Consider the following 12,942-nt stretch of genomic DNA (forward strand, 5'->3'; position numbering starts at 1 on the left):
TATAGTTGCACCCCTTAACAAAACTGTGACATAAATAAACCCTAACGTGTAAGTTACTGAGACAGATGTACACGAAATATGGACTCACACTGCACTGAAATAATAAAAAATATTATTAGCCTTAGTTTTACTTATATAGTAATCGTGTGAAACAAGAGAAATTATTATTATTTAAAGAGCAAAAGATTTGCGTTCTTCGTAGTAAATAATTTTCTATATTATTTTTGCCGCTAAACATCCGTCTAACTTATAAATAAGCCACTAAATACAAAACCTACTTTATTTTCAGAAATATATAGAAAGAATCTATTCTACTCCAGTAAGAATAGATAAACAAATAATAGCCTCTGTTGTGGCCAATTTCGCTTTCACGTACATTCAGAGCAAAGAGCGTTACGAGTGACGTGTGGGTCTTTATTAAGTGTCTCAAGTGACGGATGCCAGGTAGGCAGCGACTGTGTACCCTTGCATACCGATTAGGGTCCGATGGAAATGTGAAACAGTATACGACTATTTGTTGCAGACTATCAAAGAACATTTCAAACTTCGAATTTGGAAATATTTCATTATTTTAAACGAAGAAGACTTTTGCCTGTTTACTCAAACGACAATTAAATTCATAATTTTATTACAGTTGATTTATAATTGTCGCACTGACAATGTGTTTGAAATTGAAAAACGCGTTCGCTAATTATTTTTTTCAAATAATAAGGGTCTGTTTCACAATGTACGGATAAGTTCCGAATTAGCTATTTATTACTTATTGGTAGGATAAACACTATTGTTGCGTTTCACGACTGTCAGATAGCGCTATTCGTCACATAAAGTCCATCAAAAGTTTTGATTCCAATGAAGTGTCACATAGCACAATTTATCTTCCAAATAATTTATGTGTTGCATAGCTATTTGGTACATTATCTATACATTGTGAAACAGACCCTAAATCTAATTAAAGTGGTTAACTTATATACTATGTGTTAAAAAATAATGTAAGTAAATAGAGAAGCTTAAATAAAATATTGTGATAGTTCTAGTTGCAGGTGTCTGTGGGTGGCACTTATCACTTAAGAGCAGGTGAGCTTCCTGCCTGTTTGTACTTTATTAAAAAATAAAGGTACGATGTTTATATACATTTACGCAGACGACTTTGTTTATTAATTCAGAACATCAACAGTCTTTTCCGCGTGCATCATAGAAAACTGCCCGTCAACGTAAAACAAAAGAATATTTTGTATTACAGAACAAATATATAAATCATTTCTATAACTGTAACACAATTTACGTGATACATCGATTCCATAGAAGGGGTAACGATCTTAATAGGATTTGCATAGTTTGATCTCACCCTGTACATATATAAAGGGTGAATTTGTACTTTCGTCTTATTACGGCTCGTGATTTATATACCTGACACCGGTGTGTTTAACTGCCGTAGTCTGTCATTTCCTCGTCTTAAATTGAGATTGATCCAGTGAGCTTGACGTGTGCATTCATGTGCCGGAAAATTGTTTTTGTTTTCCTCCTTTCGTATATATTGATATATTTTTTTAGCTCAATACTGTGATACGTTGTATATTGACACAGCAGAAAGCACGGTCGAAAATAAATGTCTGCTAATCGGATATTTTCATTGTGAAAAGTCGATTGAGCTAATTTTATTCCAAGTTTTTAGTCGATTAAATTTGAATAAAACGCTTCGGTGTAATATCATAAGTAATATCGTTATAAGGCGTCAATGACGGAAAGGATACTTTATAAAATTACTCAAATAGAATTAAACGATTACAATAACAGCGGGAATCCCATTTCGGAATACTCTTTCAAAAGAGGTATGATTTTTTAGGAATAAAACGACACAGGCTATTCCTTAGAGTAATTTCGTAGAGCGCGTATAATAATTGCCCGAAATTAAATAAATTTTTTCACAAAGAAGCATCTTTGATGAAAATTTTGTTGTGAAATGGCAGATTGTGTTAAGAATACGGCTTTATGTTTGAAACAGACTGTTAATTGTATACTTGCAATCTTGAACCAATTAATTTAATGTAAATTAAAACGGAATGTATTAAACGACAGCTTATAAATATTATATCCAAAAACAAAAATCAATCAATGTCCGAAATTACTTCTCTAGAGGCGAACTCAGCTTACCAAAGAAAACCGTAATATTTTCGAACAAAACACACTGAAACGTTTCCCCAATATGTCATTTGTATGTGATACAGGCCCTTCGCATAAGAATATTATCAGAAATAAAATATACATGAAAGTGAGGTTTGCCCAGATCGGATGAACCCCCGGGCCCTTTCGGTTACGTCACAACAGAATCACTTTAAAGGAGTGGACACTTACATTTTATTACATTCTATTCATTCCTACAGTGTAGTGAATTAAATAAATAGCTTAGAGCTGTACGCAATGGATTTATACGTTTAGTCTTGAAGTTGTCGCTATTATATTAAATCAGGTATGATTAATGCTTTTTTTCCTAATAGCACTGAGCCATGTATTCATACGTTTGATTCAGCTTGAATTATTATTGAAGATTTACTAGACTATTTATGGATAGTTCTATAAAAAGTTCTGTTCTGTTTTGTTTTTCGTTATTCGAGCGTTAACATAATTTATTAGAAAAATACATAAGAGTATTTTAGTTGGATTAAGTGCAATTAGACAATAAGGGAGTTTTCATTTGTTACTATTTTCGACAGTTTTCTTCTAAAATGATGAAAGACCCATGAACGTGAAATTTGAATTGAAACGTACGGATACCTTTCAAATATCATCAAGAAAAAAATACTTAAAGAATGTTTCCCCAAAAGGGACATTCACGTCCTAACAGATAGAAAATCAAAAGATATGGTTACGTAGTCAAAGTGAATAGCCATGGCCATTGTTGTGAATCGATACGTATAATGTATTAGTGATATTAAAATGTACCAGAAAAAAATCTCGGAGATGGGACGAGACTATTGTTATTTCAGTGAGGGACATCTATTTTACAAATTGCTTGAGTCAATATTATTTTAGGTATAATTTTCATCGCATTCTCCCTCGCAATCTGGAGACCGCATTTAAGTAAATACTTTGCCAACGATTTCTTGGAAGTTCGAGAGAATTAGATTGTGTGGTAGCCCTTAGGTGCTTATTCGGTAATATTGTTAAGATTGGGAACAGTAGCCTGCAATACAACTTTTTATAATTTTGTATTTTGAGTTAATTCGGTAACAGGTCAGTACTGATGATAACAATATTTGTACGAGAATAAATCTAAGTAGAATATCGAAATTGTGCACGATAGTATTCGTAGCATTCAAAAGTGCTACACAGCTCGTAGCAACGTAGCGCGCATCGCGCAGTCTACGTCTACATTATATTACGTAGTTGCTTTAAAGTCTAATAAAATAAAAATAATTATGTAAAGAAATCAAAACAAACAAAGTTACGCTAATATTGTATTTACATAACAAAGTAATTGATGTATTAGTCACAATGCTCCTGTACAAATGAAACAAAGTCGGAAACATTTACGATACGAATGAAAAATCACCTTTTATGACGTCATTGTTTCTAAAATGTATCCAATATGAAAAATTATGTGTCACGGGAGTCTGTAGTCTAATAATTTTTATTGCTATTTCACGACCTTACAGTCCGATTTAACTCTGCGTGTGTAAATTATGATTTAATTTAATAACCACCGCTGAAAACGGGCATAAAATGTTTTTATGTGAGATAATATACTTTTCATTAAGAGTCATGTGTTACATTCGCAATTTTATATTCACATTTTATGAGCGAGTTGGGTTGTAGGATTGAAACGTTAGTATTTATTACACCTAGCTGAGTAAACCATCTTACTACTTTACGTCTTATCTATATATATATATATAGAAACTGTAAATAACTACATCGCAGAATTACGTCTGTTTTGTATATACACTAGTAATCTATATTTAATAGTTAAGTCTATATTATAAAGCAAGTAGCCCTTAAAACATACCAAGTAAGAATATTTTATTTTATATAATAAAAATACTTGATTACATAGAAAAATTAAATGCAATACAAGTGAACTAAACAACCAGAATGAACTCAATTAATAAAACGTCGTTGGCATAAAGCGGTTTCGCTCCGGCTATTTAGGCGTCTCTCAGTCAAATTTACCCTTTGATATATGAGTTTCATTCGAACTATTCGATGTAATTTGTCCAGCCATAACTGTGGCAATCAAACAGGATCGAACATTAAGCACAAGCCCGTCAAAACTACCACACATTCGTCTAACGCCTAATATCATCTCGAGTAAGATGTAGAAATTAACGATCTTGATAATATTTGTTGGCTCAACGCTGCCGCTTCCCGTAATTAATAACATTAATTTGTTCCGCGCTTATATCGGGCATTTGTCAAGCAGTCGCCCGCACTGGATCATTTTCGCGCTGAGTTCAATATTTCTAATCAATTGGACGCTATTACACCATTTATCTTAAGTGATATTTTGAAGGCAATGATATTGTTTGTACGGTTAGGCTCGGGATTTTAGTATCAGATACAAAAACCGCAAGTTAAATATGAAGTAATATGAGCTAAAGTTATTTGAAGAAAGCTTTAGGAAGTTGTTTAAATATTAAAGTCAGTACTAAGTTGACCAGCGACAAGACGAAAGTTAACAATTCTCATAACAACTAGGCAAACCTCTTAGCCCCAGAACAATATAGGAAGACATTACTCGATGTCACAACTTGCAAGTCTACTTTATAGGGAAAGTAAGAGCGAGTTTGCGTGAACAAAGTTGTGGCTGGTTGCTTTAGTAATGAATAGAGACGTCAAACGTAACCACCACTCGGCTGCAACTCGCCTACTATTTTAACTTTTGCTCAGATAACTCAACTATGTTGACCTAACATTGTATACGTAAACATTTATTAAACTACTTAATATATTACTTAAAAACTTCAAGACACATTAAATTCTGTATGAAGCAATTAGTTAAGTGTTCCTTGCATTTTTTAGGTAATTTTTACATCATTAGAGTGTCCTATAGAGTAAGACTGATCTTTTGAAGAAAATAAACAAAAGCATGAACAAAGGGGAACGTTTAAAGGCGACATTCATTTGCATGCGAGACGATTTGAATAAATATCGCGGAATGGGCAAGCGCATCGCCAGTGTTTTATGAGTCTCATTTTATTTTAAACAGCTCGCTGCAATGCGAGTGCTTCAGCTTTAAGAGGAACTATTTAATACATTTCCTTCAATAAATGTTATGAAACGAGATTGAATTTACCTTTTTTTCCTTCATTAGCCTAGAGCAGATTAATCACAATATGGTGGAGTCTCTAGACTAAGCAAATATTAAACAAAAAATTTATATCACATCACAATCATTATAAACTTATCAAAAATGTTTGTAACTATGTAACTACTATATAACTGTTTGTATATATTTTTAGAGATAAATATATGATATAAAAAAAATACTAATCTGGTTTTTTATTTATTTATAAGATATACATAGTAGCCTTCAAATTCAAATACAAAATGATTAATTCCTTTAGGTGACCCAATGTACACTTATGAACGTCAATAAAGAAATACATATTAATATATATATTTATGTATAAATTGAGTAAATGAATCTTAAACCAATTAATATACTCGTAGAATATGTTAAGACCATACTTTATAGATATAAATAAGAAATAACCCAGGGCATGTAGCAAATAACAACGTTAACTAAACACACATAAGCCATGTATTATGGCATTTAATTTTCCTTTATGAGCTGAAACGATAGTCGACTCGTTGCCTATTTGTTAGCAACTCGTAGAGGAAATCGGCTCACTGAATTTTGCGGCAGTGGCACGGCGCTCTAATGAGAAACTATCAAACTTCAACGGTACATTTGTCTCATCACACAGTATTCAATTTTCGAAAGGTCTTGGTCTTGGTACATAAACATGTAGTTTTTTGTTGAACTTTGCACTTTGTGTTAAGATAATATCTTTTTAACATTAAATATGTATGTGTAGGTTAAAAGGTATGCGTATTAAAGGTGTTCCCCGCGGTTTTAACTATGTATATTTAATCGTAACGGAATGTTATATAGCATGTAGCCTTAGCTTTGTAATGTTAAGTGTAGCTTATTAAATAATATTTACGTAAATCATTATTTATGTTTGTATACCTGTACACCAATGAATATTGTAGGACTATCTCAAGGGAGAAACAAATTTATATGTAGAAAATAATTTACCCCTCAGTAGCCGGACAGGCCCGTATGGAATCCAAAACGATAGTATTTGTTGGGTAATATTTTTGGCTTTTCATATTTTTTACGTTTAGAATTCAGCAACTTTATTTGGTGTAAATAAACATTATTTACTTAGTCCTGGTATTGAATAAACAGATTTTACGCGAGTAGGGAGAAATGTACATTGTACAATTTTGTTTTTTTTTATAGAAAGGGGGGCAAACGGGCAGGAGGCTCATTTGATGTTAAGTGATAACCATGCCGCCGCCCATGGAAACTCTTAATGTTAGAGGGTTCGCGAGTGCATTGCCGGACTTTTAAGAATTGGTACGACCCTTTCTTGAAGGACCTTACTTAAATGTTAAAATTTTTTTTCATGGTCTTATATTTAAACAAAACTTCTTTAACGTGTAAAGAGATGAATTTAATAAAAGATTTATTTAACTCGACGTTTTCAAAGTTTGTCCGACTTTTGCTAATGTCAACTGCTGTAAAGCATGCGAAACGCCAAGTTTAGTAAATAATGTAATAAATTCTTTTAAATTATTATATCGAAATGTGCAGACAACATTTTCTACATAAATTCAAAACATTTTTAAAACGTAATCGGTTATATATCTCTTTTTATTATTCCAATTGCGTATGCGATTCTCAAAGCTCACAAAATCGTCGTTAGAGATGCTCCAATACAAAGTGGAATGTTAAAAAGTTACAAGTAGTATTGAAAAGCATACGAATTTTGCTTTAAAATTCAGATTTGCACTGTATAGGAGAGTGATCTTAAAATTTCATAGTCCAACAGTTTCGTATAAACCCCGCCAGTATTTGTTGCATATATTTTTGATAGGTCACAGCTTCAGTCAAAGGAAACTGAGTAATACGAAATGCAGCTGCAGTTTCAAGTCTTAAACTCCTTGAACCAACTCTTTGTTGTTAGGTGTATCTTTGTGTGGTTTTATTATATTTCCTTTTCTTCATCTTTGATACATTATATACAATTCATACGCTACCGTTCAAGTAAAACATGTGTATAACAAAGTTATCAATAGAAACATACAAAACAAAAATAAACTCAGTTTTGTTCCGCGCAACCCGGACATACAACGACCACAACTTAAGCTATCCCGGAATAAGCCTAAAATGAGTATTAAGATTAAAATTGATAATAATTAAGAATAAATAACCTGCATCAAGAGCACACCCCACATACACTCCTTCACTTTCACAACATGACACAACACAGCCCAATTAGGTTGTGGTACATAAATTAATTTAAATCTTTTTATTGTTCTTTCCTTTCGTAAATGTTTAAACCTTTTTGTTTACGGATAACAAAATAAATAATTGAATAGAAAATCCATAAAATATGCTGTAAATTGTTTTTGTTTGTTAAAATAAATAAAATAAAAAAAGATCTTTATCATTACAAAATTAAATTGCTACTTTTAAAAATAATAAAAAGACTGCTACAAAAATAAACTGACGATTTTCATATGAAATTTATACTGTTCTTCCTTCAAGGCCTTGATTCGTTGAAAAAACACCCGAAAGTGGACATCGGACGAAGCCCAAACATTTTTTAACAATAAAAATATTTTCACAACATATTACGTTATGCCAAGGGAGTATAGGCAAAAATATCAAAAAGATGTTTCTTCAAAGGGAATGTTATGTTTACATTTCTGTCTCTAGACCCGCGCTAGCCTCAGTAATTCAACCGCCGCGGGCGCCTCGCAAAGATAAATAAAAGCTGAGATTTAAATACTTTTTGTTCCTATTTCACCACTTCCAACCCGAGATGTCGCTTCATTTTACGGATAACCGAATGAAATATTTGTAGTTTAAACTTTACTTAAGCTTTATTCTGCTAGGTTAAAGCTTTGATTGTAGATTTAAGTTTTCAATGGAAGTTAACCATTCATTTATTTTACTTTCTAGAGGTTATTTTATTTATGTAGCAGTTGTAATAATTTTGCAGGTGTAACGAGACCTAGCTGTTTTTGGGACCGTTTGTACGGGACCTAGTATATCGTCTAGTAAGTAGTGCACAGTGGATGCATCTTTACAAAGGCAAATTTGAATCTATGCTACAAAGCTGCATTTTCTCAAAAAGTCACTGTAGAAAAATTATATTTACGAATTGTCCTCGAGCTAATCCCATTCCTTACAAAGTTATTATCAACGTTATTATATTTCGGTTAACAACATAAAACACTGGCTAATTAGGAAATATATCATGTAACGGACATAACGTAATAAATATTCGTATATGAGCCCATTACAACAACTCTATTGGCATTTCCCTCTAGTCAAACACAAGTCGCCGATTTTTCCCCAAAATATATTTACTAATTTAATACACAATTAAGAATATTCAGAGGAACTTGAGCTGTAATAATAATTGAGAAAAATGTAATTTTAACAAATGTTTTGCACTTTTTTAGATAACACAATTTAAAAAAAAGTCAAGTGTTATGTTGTATTGCCAAATTTGTTTAATTAAATTCCTAAACATAACTAAATCTTTTGAGTTAATAAACCTAGTGTTGCATATATAAGTGAATTATAGAACACTAAGACTTTTAATGAACATAACCTTAGTTTAAGCTAATCACTAGTATTGTAGAAAATTAAGTCAATATAATATTAGCCATAATTATTGATAGGTTAGATTGTAATTCATGTAAAATCGCCCTTCTTTGTGAACTTAATTTTAGGAAAAATAAGTTATATTGCTAAATTTGTTTAATTAAATTTCATTACGTATTGTATATATTATAAACAAGAAAAAATATACGAACGTTAAAAATATAAAACATGATTATAAATCACGTACGCGGCTAGTAGACTTTTCCAAACTTTCAAAGGCTTGAACGCATTGGACCGGATTAAGGCAAGTGTTCGGACATGGTTTTCGAAATAGTTCGAGTCAAAACATTGTCCTTGCTGCTAATGGAGTTAGTAAGTGGACAAGTTGTTCGTAAGGGATGTGTGGTTGGAACAACAGTTACGATTCGCAGGAGGTATATTTGTACACGTCAAGTTATGTAATACACCGGGGATTGAGACGTAAATTAGAAAGCAGATATACTCGTATGTATTGTTTTCACATTCTTCAAGAAGACTTGGTTTAAAGTTTCGTACAATTATAGCATTTAGTATTCGTTTTACTCATTGGAACTGATATCACTTTTCATTATTATTTAGAAACATAAAGGCGTAGTTACGATGCATCTATGAAGTATGCCTGCATCAACGCGTCATCGCTACGCGCGTAGCATAGGACGGCCCGTTAGGAGATTGTGGTACTTGAGGAAGGATAAATCGTTCAGTTATTTTTTGAACAAATAATAAACGTTCGTAGATAATGGCCTTAAACAGTAGCCAGATTGGAGAGCTAATGTTCTTAAATCTGAACGACCAGGTAACGAGTTCGGACCCCATACAAATATTTTGGTACCTGGGAAAGTGCCGCGGGGAGACAAAGTAAATATGTCCCGGTTTCCCGGCACTACCCACATTTTATCGGGGAGCGATCGGGCTCGGGTCGGGAAATGAATTTAAAACGTGTTTGCGGGTAATCTGTTATCGGTCCCTTGTCTCTTGCTTGAATATAGACGTTCGGACCCGCCTTAAGTCTTCATCGTGATTTCGGGCTTTCGGACGTTTCAAAGAGATACAGAGTATAAGTTCAAGGAACGCAATAGACGTTAAAAAATGAACATTTTGATGTTTTTAATAATCACACACCGATACAATCACCTAAATTGGTATCACGTTAACGTATACTGTGAGGTTTAACCAACTTTTTGTGATATTCAATTAAACTTTATTTAACTAGATAATGCTTTATAATAAAATTTCAATGTATTGATCACCTTTTTTCTATTTCTTGTTACACCAAAGAAGTATAACTTCGAACGCGTGTACATAAGTACACACACTTTTTTTTATAATAAAGTGTTTTAAACAGAGCAAGAACAATATAAATAGATCAAATACAATAGTGTTAATTATTTCCTCACAAGGACAGTCGTAAGACACTGTAACAGCTCTCAGCCGAGCCGGGGGTGCAATAAAAGGCAACATAATACGTGGCAACATCTTATTATTTTAGTATCTGTGAAATGGTCGGAAAACAACTCGTAAAATAAAAGCTGTATAAGATGCAAGTCTCTGTCAGCGTTCGGCTCGTGTGCTAAATCCAGGTGGATACAGCGTGGACACCGGTTAGATTTGAGCGCCACAGAGCTGGGTGGATTTCCATGGAAAATGCAGACTTTATAGTAGCCCGGGGATAAGTTTCCATTTTAAATTGAAGAGAAATACTGAAATGTTTCTTTGTCTCCCGTAGGGGCTCGCGCGGATGAATAAAAATTCACGTCAGGTAAGCGCACGGAAATATTTACACAAACCGAGGAAGTTACAAGTGGTTAAATAAATAAATGCGCCGCTGGAGTTATAGCCTTCCTCGTCGGTACTATTTATGCTGTCTGTTCTAAATCTACATCCACACGCATGTTTATTTACAACACAGTCGATAGGGACAAACAGAGTTAAATCCACGTTCCAAAGTAGAATATTATTTAAAAGACGTCTTTTTGGGGAAAATGTATCTCGCGGAAGCAGCCATTTACATAGTCGTTGTCGACGCGTCGGTGCGTGGAGACTTCAAATAGGAATTATAATACCAAATTGAATACAAAACTTTCCTTTCAATGCGGAGTAATGGAGGAGTCTATGCACCGGAACAATCGAAAAGACAAATAGAATAGAGACACAGCCTTCGTGAAATAATAAGTGCCTGACGCCTTTTTGGATGTCCTTGCCGCGCTTTTTTGTAACGATAAATTTTAACGCTTTGATCTTTCCAATTCAAATAGGCTTTTTCGCGTTGAATCCGAAGTTATAGGAATATTTCAAAAGCTTTAAGTGAAGCGGATTTTCCTCCCCACCGGCTATATCATTCTGATTGAAATGCAAATGAAACAGTGTCCGATCGGAGCGTATTTATTCTAACTGCTAAGCTAATCTTGGCGATTAGTCGAATCATATTATGTGCCTTGCATTTTTATGATAGCAAAAGTTTAGTACACGTATTACAACTAACTAGCACGTAAAGTTCCGTAAGTAAATGTTGTTCATAAAGCTAACTGAACATCCGTGTGGCGTTATCCTAGTTCTCGTCGTTTCTTCAAATCCGTCGAAACAAGCTCGCGACAAAAACATTTGCCTACGTTAGTGAATTGTTCTCTCGCTTGTGACTGGGTAATTTCCATACATTTCAAGTTCTATCGCCTGCGGGACGTTCGTTCTTTTGTTGATAAATGTTTGACGGGAACTCCGAGGACGCCATTAAAAGTTTTTTCGTGAATAATTCCAGTTTACACACGCAAATGTTTACTCTGAGTTTCCCGCGTTCACCTATTCGATTTCTTTTAGACTCTGTTGTTCAAAGAATTTCTTCTGAATGAGGTCGCTGAATAGGTAACTGCGAAACTTTTTGTTACCTTTGTTTTGTTTCGTCGCCAAATCACTATACACTTTGACATATTGCTTAAATAGATTCTGTGGTCAAACCTCAAGATAAGGGCACTTTTAGTAAGTTTGTAAAAGAACGGGAAGTTGAACTGCGAACTTATTTGATCAGATAGCAAAGAAAGGTGTTTACATGTTGTACTGTACGCGGATAAGATCTTTCTAATCTATTCGCTTTCTAGTAAAGGAAACATAAAGTACCAAACAAGCTTTAAGTTTAAATTATTTATTTATTCACACTTCGTTACATTTATACAAAACAAATAACATAATATAAATTATAAGTTGCAACAGGCGGCCTTATCACTAACAAGCGATGTCTTCCAGGCAACCCTAGTATGGGAAAAACTAAAGAAAGAAATATAATGCAAGAAGTGCAAGTAATACAAAAAAAATTAACGAAATGAACTAAAGAGCTATTCTCACGGATTCATGAATCGCGATGCAATACAGAAGAATAAGAAATACAAGAATTACAAAAGTCACGATTTGCCTGAATAGGATATGGTTAAAAATGTTTACGCACAAAAGTTTTAAAAGATGTTAGGAGTGTAGCCAATCGTATGGAGTCGGGCAGCCTATTCCACAACTTAATGGTGGAGATCCTAAACCTTAATTAATAAACGATATTTTTCGCATTATGACATATTTCTAAACAACAAAAATATGAAGTAAGCATGTTGGTAATATCTTAAATCATACTTCATGCCTTAGAAGGGTTTCCACGTAGACAATTTCAGGATAAGGCGGGCAGCGTGATTATTTCTCTAATGAAATTAATAAGGTGTTCGCCGCCACGAAAGGAGCGTTATTGCATTAAACCGTAAACGCTTGTTTGGAAAATCTCTACAACGTTTTGCGGCTTATTAAATGTGTCTTATGAAATTATGTAAATTGTTCTCAGACTCGGTTATATTTAAACAAAGTTTTAATTATGTACAAAGCGATCGAAACGTCTTAAACACGTGCGAATTATAAGCCTCCCAAATTTTGTATTTGGATGAAACAATCTATTTAATTTGGAAATAACTGTGCGTCTAAAAGCGTCTTCCAACGAAGTATTTTCAAAAGAAAATACTTGCAAGAGAAAGACGGGAAAAACCAATTGTGTTGTCGTTTCATTGTGAGAAGTCCAAAACTCTGATATA

General features: G+C 33.5%; 1 protein-coding gene across 8 annotated transcripts in view; it reads right to left on the reverse strand.

The window, feature by feature from the left end:
* The window catches only part of LOC125056328 (polypyrimidine tract-binding protein 2), a 344,301-nt gene that overhangs the window by 50,278 nt on the left and 281,081 nt on the right, over positions 1-12,942 (reverse strand). The gene's annotated exons all lie outside the window — the stretch shown is intronic.

The sequence above is a fragment of the Pieris napi genome, chromosome 14 (genome assembly GCF_905475465.1).
Source record: "Pieris napi chromosome 14, ilPieNapi1.2, whole genome shotgun sequence".
NCBI classification, from domain to species: Eukaryota; Metazoa; Arthropoda; class Insecta; order Lepidoptera; family Pieridae; genus Pieris; species Pieris napi.